Below are 6,939 nucleotides of genomic sequence, written 5' to 3'. Positions count from 1 at the left end.
ATAAATAATAATAATAATAATAAATCCATGTACCCGCAACTCAACTTCAGAGAACTGACATTACAAGTTTGTGAAATGTTCTCCCATGACTTCCTCAAGCTCTCCTCTCCCTCCCATCCAGAGGTAATGATTGCCCTGAATTTTGTGTTTATTATTTCTTTGCCCCTTTCTTTATTGATTCCTCACAGATGGTTACAGTCCTGAACAGTATATTGTCTAGTTTTGCATGCCTTTGAACTTTGGAGAAATAGTCCCATATGTACTATGTGCAGTTTTTCATCTGGGGGATTTGCACCATATGCATTTTCTTACAGCGTGTGTATTTTTGCTACACATTATTCATCCACGTTGTTGAGCATAGCTGTAATTCATTCATTTTCACTGCCATAACATAGTTTATTGTATTTTTGTTTGTTTGTTTGTTTAGAGACAGGGTCTTGCTCTGTCAGCCAGGCTGGAGTGCGCTGGTGTTGATCATAGCTCACTGCAGCCTCAAACTCCTGGGTTCAAGCAATCTTCCTGCCCCTGCTGCCTGAGTAGCTAGGACTACAGGTACATGCCACCATGCCTGAGTAATTTTTGAAATATTTTATAGATATGAGGTCTTGCTATTTGCTCAGGCTGATCTCACACTCCTGGCCTTAAATAATCCTCCCACCTCTGCCTTCTAAAGTGCTGGGATTATAGGCATGAGTCACTGTGTCCAGCCCTGTACTGTATTTACAAACCACAGATTATGAATCCATTCTCCTCTTGATGGACATAGGATTGCTCTCATCAATATCTATTACATCTCTTAATACACATGTGTAAGAGTCTGTAGGTACACAGAAATAGAAATTACACAGAAATAGAAAAGTACACAGAAATAGAAATTCTGGGCATTCAAATGCACAAAAGCTATGTGCATTTGAACTTGACCAGACAATATCATGTTGTTTTCCAAAATGATTACATGAATTTACACTCCCCCAAGCAATATATAATTGCTTGCATTGTTACACAGCCCTTACGACACTTGTGGTTGTCAGACTTTTAACATTTTTGCCAACTTGGTGGGTGTAAACTGGCATAAAATGGAGGTTTTAAACTTGCATCTCCCTAATTCCTAATGAGGTTGGGCATCTCTTCATGTTTATTGGAAGTACTTGTTTCCCTGTCTCCCCTCTACTTGTTTCCTGCCTGATTATGTGTTTAGTCCTTTTCTACTGTGTTGCTTTTCTTGTTTTGATTCTTTAGGAGCCTTTTATATATTCAGATCCCAATCCTAGGTAAATTATATGCATTCTAAGTATCATTTCCCAACCAGTGACTACTTGTCTTTTCATTTTCTAGATAGTGCTTTTTCTTGTGTATGAACAGAAGTGCTTCTTTTTAAAAATTTTTCTTAATTTTTTTGAGATAGAGTCTCACTTTGTCACCCAGACTGGAATGCAGTGGTGTGATCTTGGCTCACTGCAACCTCTGCCTCTCCAGTTCAAGCAATTCTCCTGCCTCAGCCTCCTGCGTAGCTGGGACTACAGGTGTGTACCACCACACCTGGCTAATTTTTGTATTTTTAGTAGAGATGGGGTTTCACCATGTTAGCCAGGCTGATCTCAGTTTCCTTATCTTGTGATCCACCCGTCTCAGCCTCTCAAAGTGCTGTGATTACAGGCTAGAGCCACTACGCCAAGCTGAAGTTCTTATTTTTAATGTAGTAGAACTTATTGATGTTTTCCTTTATGATTTGTGCTTTTTTTGGCTTTTAAGAGAAATTCCTCCTTCTCCCGAGGTCACAGAAGTAGTTTCCTTTATTTTCTACCAAAAATTTTGCCTTGTGCACATAAGAATTTAATCCACCTGAAATTGATTTTGTGTAGAGAAGGATACAATTTCAATATTTTTCCATATGGATAGGTAACTACGTAAGCTCTGTTTATTGAATAGTTCATCTTTTACATGATTTTGCAAACCATGTCCTCTGTGGATCATCTTTTCATTTATTCTTGGGTCTCTATCTTCTGGACTCTATCTAGCCTCATTCACTGTCTATGTGCCTATCCCATACTACCTCAATTACTAGTGCTTTAAAGCAAATCTTAATTGTCATTTTATGTTGTGTTGAGACCTGATAGACCAAGCCCTGCTCCTTGTTATTCTTCTTCAGGAATGGCTTGGCTCTTTTTGCCCCTTTGCTAATAAATTATAGAAAGAGATTGTCATGTGCCATGAACACCTTGTTGGGATTTAATTTGGAGCTGCACTGAATAATAAATTAATTTTTACAGATACTATTTTTATAGTTAATATATACTCATAATTACCTATATGTTTGCTTCTTTTTTTCTCTCATTGTTTTATCTTGCATTTTAGACCTTACATCTGGGATCATTTTCCTGCTTCCTGAGGGATATCTAATAAATTCCCCTAATGAAAGTTTGTTGGTGGCCAACACATTCAATACTGTTTTTTGAACATTTTTTTCCCTGTTCTTGAGAGATAGTTTTGCTGGGTACATAATTCTAGACCGTTATTTTCTATTAGTCCTTTCAAAATATTTTTCCACTGTCATCTGGCTACAGTTGTCACTGTTGAAAAGTCAGCCACCAAGTAGTCCCTGTTACTTTGTTGGTAATCTATTGTTTGTCTCTCTGACTGTCTTTCTTTCTTTCTTTCTTTTTTTTTTGAGACAAGTTCTCACTCTGTCACTGAGGCAGGAGTTCAGTTGTGTGATCATGGCTCACTGCAGCCTCAACCTCCTAGGCTCAAGCAATCCTCCTGCATCAGCCTCCCAAGTAGCTGGAACCACAAGCATGCACCACCATGCCTGGCTAATTTTTAAATATTTTGTAGAGATGAGGGTCTCCCTATATTTCCCCGGCTGGTCTTTAACTCCTGTGTTCAAGCATCCTCCTGCCTCAGGCTCCAAAAGTGCTGGTTATTACAGCCATTGTGCCTGGCCTATGTTTCATTTTTGACCACACTCTCCTGCAGGTTTATTATATTTAGATGTGGCTTTAAACTTTCATCCCACTCTTTATTTCCTATGCTTCTGAATCTGACAATTTGTGTCTTTCAACAATTCTGAAAATTTCTTAGCTAGCTATCATCCTTTTGAATATTGCTTCTTGCCCATTATATTAGTCTTCTTTGGTAGCTGTAACAAATTTCCACGAACTTGGTGGCTTAAAACTGCAATGTATTCTTTCATTGTTCTGGAGGCCAGAAGTACTAGATCAAAATTATGGGATTGAAATCAAGATGTTGACAGGGCCATGCTTTCTTTGGAGGCTCTAGGGGTCAATTTATTCCTTGATTCTTCCAACTTCTGGTGACTGTCAACATTTCTTAGTTGATGGCAGCTCCATTTCAATCTTTAAGGGAAGGCAGCATTTTAAATCTCTCTCTGTTCTGTCTTCATACAGACCTCTCTTCTGTGTGTTATTGAGTCTACATCTCTCTCTTACAAGGACTCATATGATTGCCTTTAAGTTCTACCCAGATGACCCAAGCCAATCTCCCCATCTTGTGACCCTTAACTTAATCAAATCTACAAAGAACCCCTTCCATGTTTTGTTGCATAAGGTAACATTCGCAGGTTGCAGTGATTAGGACATGGATATCTGGAGGGTGGGGATTTTTTTTGTTGTTCTTTCTTCACTTTTTTTTTTTTTAAATAGAAATAGGGTTTCACCATCTTGGCTAGGCTGATCTTGAACTCCTGACCTCATGATTTACCTGCCTCGGCCTCCCAAAGTGCCAGGATTACAGGTGTGAGCCGCCGCACCTGGCCTGAGGGGGGATTTTTAATCCTAGCACACTCATTTCCTTCTGAAACTTCAATGAGATACATGTTAGATCTTCCCACTCTGTGCTCTGTGTTTTTAATCTCTTTTTCATAGTTTATAACTTTGTGTCTGTGCTGCATTCTGGACAATTTCTTCCAATCTATCTTCCATTTTCTCCATTATCTTTTCAGCCCTGTATAATCTGCTTTTTAATCTAGCCACTGATTTTTATTTTTTTATATCCACAAAATCAGTTTATCAAAGAAATTATATAGCAATCGCATCCCAAACCTTTTCTCAAAATTGTCATCTTCTTTTTAAATTCATTAAATATTTTCATCTCATTAAAAATGGTTTCTTCCTTTAAAATTTCCCAGAAAGTGTAGCCTCTCTTTTCTGCTGCTCGGTTTAAACACGTCGTCAAATCAATAATGTCACGTGAGCATAAAAGGAGATTTACAAACCAGAAATATATTTTCTGGGAACCAAGTTTCAAGTGACTCAGGTAAGTGTTATTAATTTCACGGGTGAAGCTGTTGGATAAAGTGACGCCTAAATCAGGCTTGTTTACCCTGGCCATCATGTCACTGAACACTGTTTCAGGACGGTGGAGGTACAGCTTGGGAAGCCCTCGACCTGAGCCTGTTTTGCCCGAGCCCGTCCAGAATGAAAAGTACGAAGGAAGGCTAGTGTGTGTGCAAAGCAGCGTGGCTTACTTTGAGGTCCTATTAATTGTGGGCCAACAAAACAGTGGCAGGATTTGAAGGAAGAAATGTATTGTAGCAGATCATATTCTTCGAACCACAAAGGGAGACTGAGGAAATGCTGGCTTCAGGCTAAAAAACAGCTTCCCCGGGTGGCTCAGAGGCAGACCAAGTTCATCAAGTCAAGGACCGTTTCCTGCTACCACCTTGGGGAGAAGGGCATTCACCCGCCATGCACACGGGTCTCCTGCGGTTCAGAATCTACCCAGTAACGACAGGAGCAAACATACATGTTCTCCCCTTCTGTAACTTTGCATTTAAATACATTCTGGGAAACTGCCGGGCGCAGTGGCTCACACCTGTCACCTCAGCACTTTGGGAGGCCAAGATGGGAGGATCACTGGAGTCTAGGAGTTCAAGACCAGCCTGGGCAACATAGGGAGACCCTGTCTACAAAAAAACTTAAAAATTAGCTGAATGTGGTGGCATGTACCTGTAGTCTCAGCTACTTCGGAGGCTGAGGGTAGGGATTGCTTGAGCCAGGGAGGTCAAGCCTGCAGTAAGCTGTGATTCTGCTACTGCTCTTAGCCTGGGCGACAGAGGGAAAGCCCTCTCTCTCTCTCTATGTATATGTTCAAGGAAACGGCAGCAGGATATTTTATGCCAGTTCTTGAGACATCGAAACACTTTAGCACCAGCCAAATCCCCCCGTGAGAGCAAGAAACACCTTTTCCAGTTGCTTAAAAGTCTTAAAGCTATAATGAAAGATGTTACAGAACAGAGTGGGGGTGGAGGGAAGTCACCCATTTCCAGTAACTAGCACTTTGTGCTCCGCCTCGGAGAGTATCTACAAGCTTCCTAACCATGGAGTAGGCTTGCAGCCGTCCTGGATGTCAACTGGTCACAGGCCCTTTGCTGTGGGGAGTCCCTGGCTATGTTTATTAGCAACTCAGAGAGAGGTTCCCTTTTGTCCCCATGATCCCACTTTCCAAAAAAGCTCAAACTGCTGTCACAATTGTTTTCTGTATCTAAAAAAAAAACAGGGAAGGCAGGAGCCACAGTCAGTGTTTTCTGTGAAAAGGTCTTGCAAATAGCATTAAGAAAACGTGTTGAATTTCAAAAAAAGGTCTGAGTAGAGGTGCCTGTTGGAAGCCTCCAAGAAATGAGGAAGGAAAGTTAATTTCAGGGTCCGTTTCTTTTCTGATACCGAATAATCACAAAAACAAGTAAATGCCACTGGCTGTCGCTCCCCTTAGGATTTGAATAACCAGCTGGATTTTCAGATGGCCACTCTGGTTTTCTGTGCCTCCCTCTCTGGGCTGTATCGTGCAGAGGTTCAGCGGGAAGTTCTCCACGATGAGGTGGTCAGGGTGGAGAAGCACCACGATGTTATCCTCAAATTCCACATGGAAGCTGGTGGTCTCCAGCGGAGGGCAGGTGAACAGCCTGGAGAAGACCATGTAGATGGGGACAGAGAGGCCCCTGCACACGTCACTGTCGGTGATCTGAATGTTCTGAATCCCCGTGGCCTCGCGGACTTAGCCTTCTGCACACCCGCAAGTCTCCACGTGCACCAGCTGCAGCTCCACGCTTCTGATGGCACCTCTGGGCTCTCCACCACCAGCTCTCCCCTTAGCAGCTGCATGATGACACAGTTTGTTGAGTTGAGATGTCCTTGAATGTGAAATTTGGGAAGCAAATCTCTCTCTTTGACGTTCTGTAAGGTTTCAGGTGTACTCGTGAAGGTCACAGGACTGGGAATCAACTTCCCTTTCTGAGGAACAGAATGAATGATAAATTCACAGGTCTTTGTCAAGTCCTTGGCCAACAGAGATTGCCTCGAGTCACAGCACAGTGTGTACTGAATGTTGACAAACATGCCATGATAAGTCTCATACAGAACTTTGTTACCCTTCACATGCAGAGGAAACTCAAAAGGGATTTCTGTTTTGCCACTGAGAGATTCCCCTAGCTTCACCATTTCTGTGGTGCTGCTGATAATCCGGATAGGCTTAACAGAATTATAAGAAGCTTCAAACACACTCACACTTTTGGCACTGAGCTGGAGGTTTACAGTTCCTTCCATGGGCCAAGACACTCCCTGGTGTTGGACTGAATCTTTACTCGATATTGCCACCACACCGGAGAGAACCTCTCCAGTGTTGTAAACTTTATTTGCTCTTTTAATCTTGATGTACAGGGCCGTCCCCATCTCCAGTTATCCACAGCCTGATTTTAAAATTTCAATTAATATATTTTTCGTGTCTAGAAATTTTATTGAGTTCTTTTTCAAATCTTCATGAAAGTTTTAGGGTTTCATGTTCAGTTTCATTCTCTTTTAACTGATTCAGTTCTTTAATTTGAATGTGACTGGAGAAAAGTTCACAACTGTTTTGTAAAATTTTATTGTGAAAATGCCAGAGAAATGAGCCAGTACCTGGAGGGACATGTAGGGTCAAAAAAAA

At 41.4% G+C, this 6,939-nt stretch overlaps 1 pseudogene across 1 annotated transcript; it reads right to left on the bottom strand.

Annotated features, from left to right (window-relative positions):
* Window positions 1-5,688: 5,688 nt before the first annotated feature.
* LOC108285774 lies at window positions 5,689-6,748 on the bottom strand (annotated as a pseudogene). The gene is made up of 2 exons (XR_005196639.1): window positions 6,627-6,748; window positions 5,689-6,485 (listed from the first exon to the last, which is right to left on the bottom strand). The product of XR_005196639.1 is annotated as a vacuolar protein sorting-associated protein 26C-like (transcript).
* Window positions 6,749-6,939: the final 191 nt, after the last annotated feature.

This window comes from Cebus imitator, unplaced genomic scaffold, assembly GCF_001604975.1.
Source record: "Cebus imitator isolate Cc_AM_T3 unplaced genomic scaffold, Cebus_imitator-1.0 Scaffold15, whole genome shotgun sequence".
Lineage (NCBI taxonomy): Eukaryota > Metazoa > Chordata > Mammalia > Primates > Cebidae > Cebus > Cebus imitator.
Note: the sequence above shows the minus strand (reverse complement) of the source record. Positions and strands in the feature narration are given on the sequence as shown.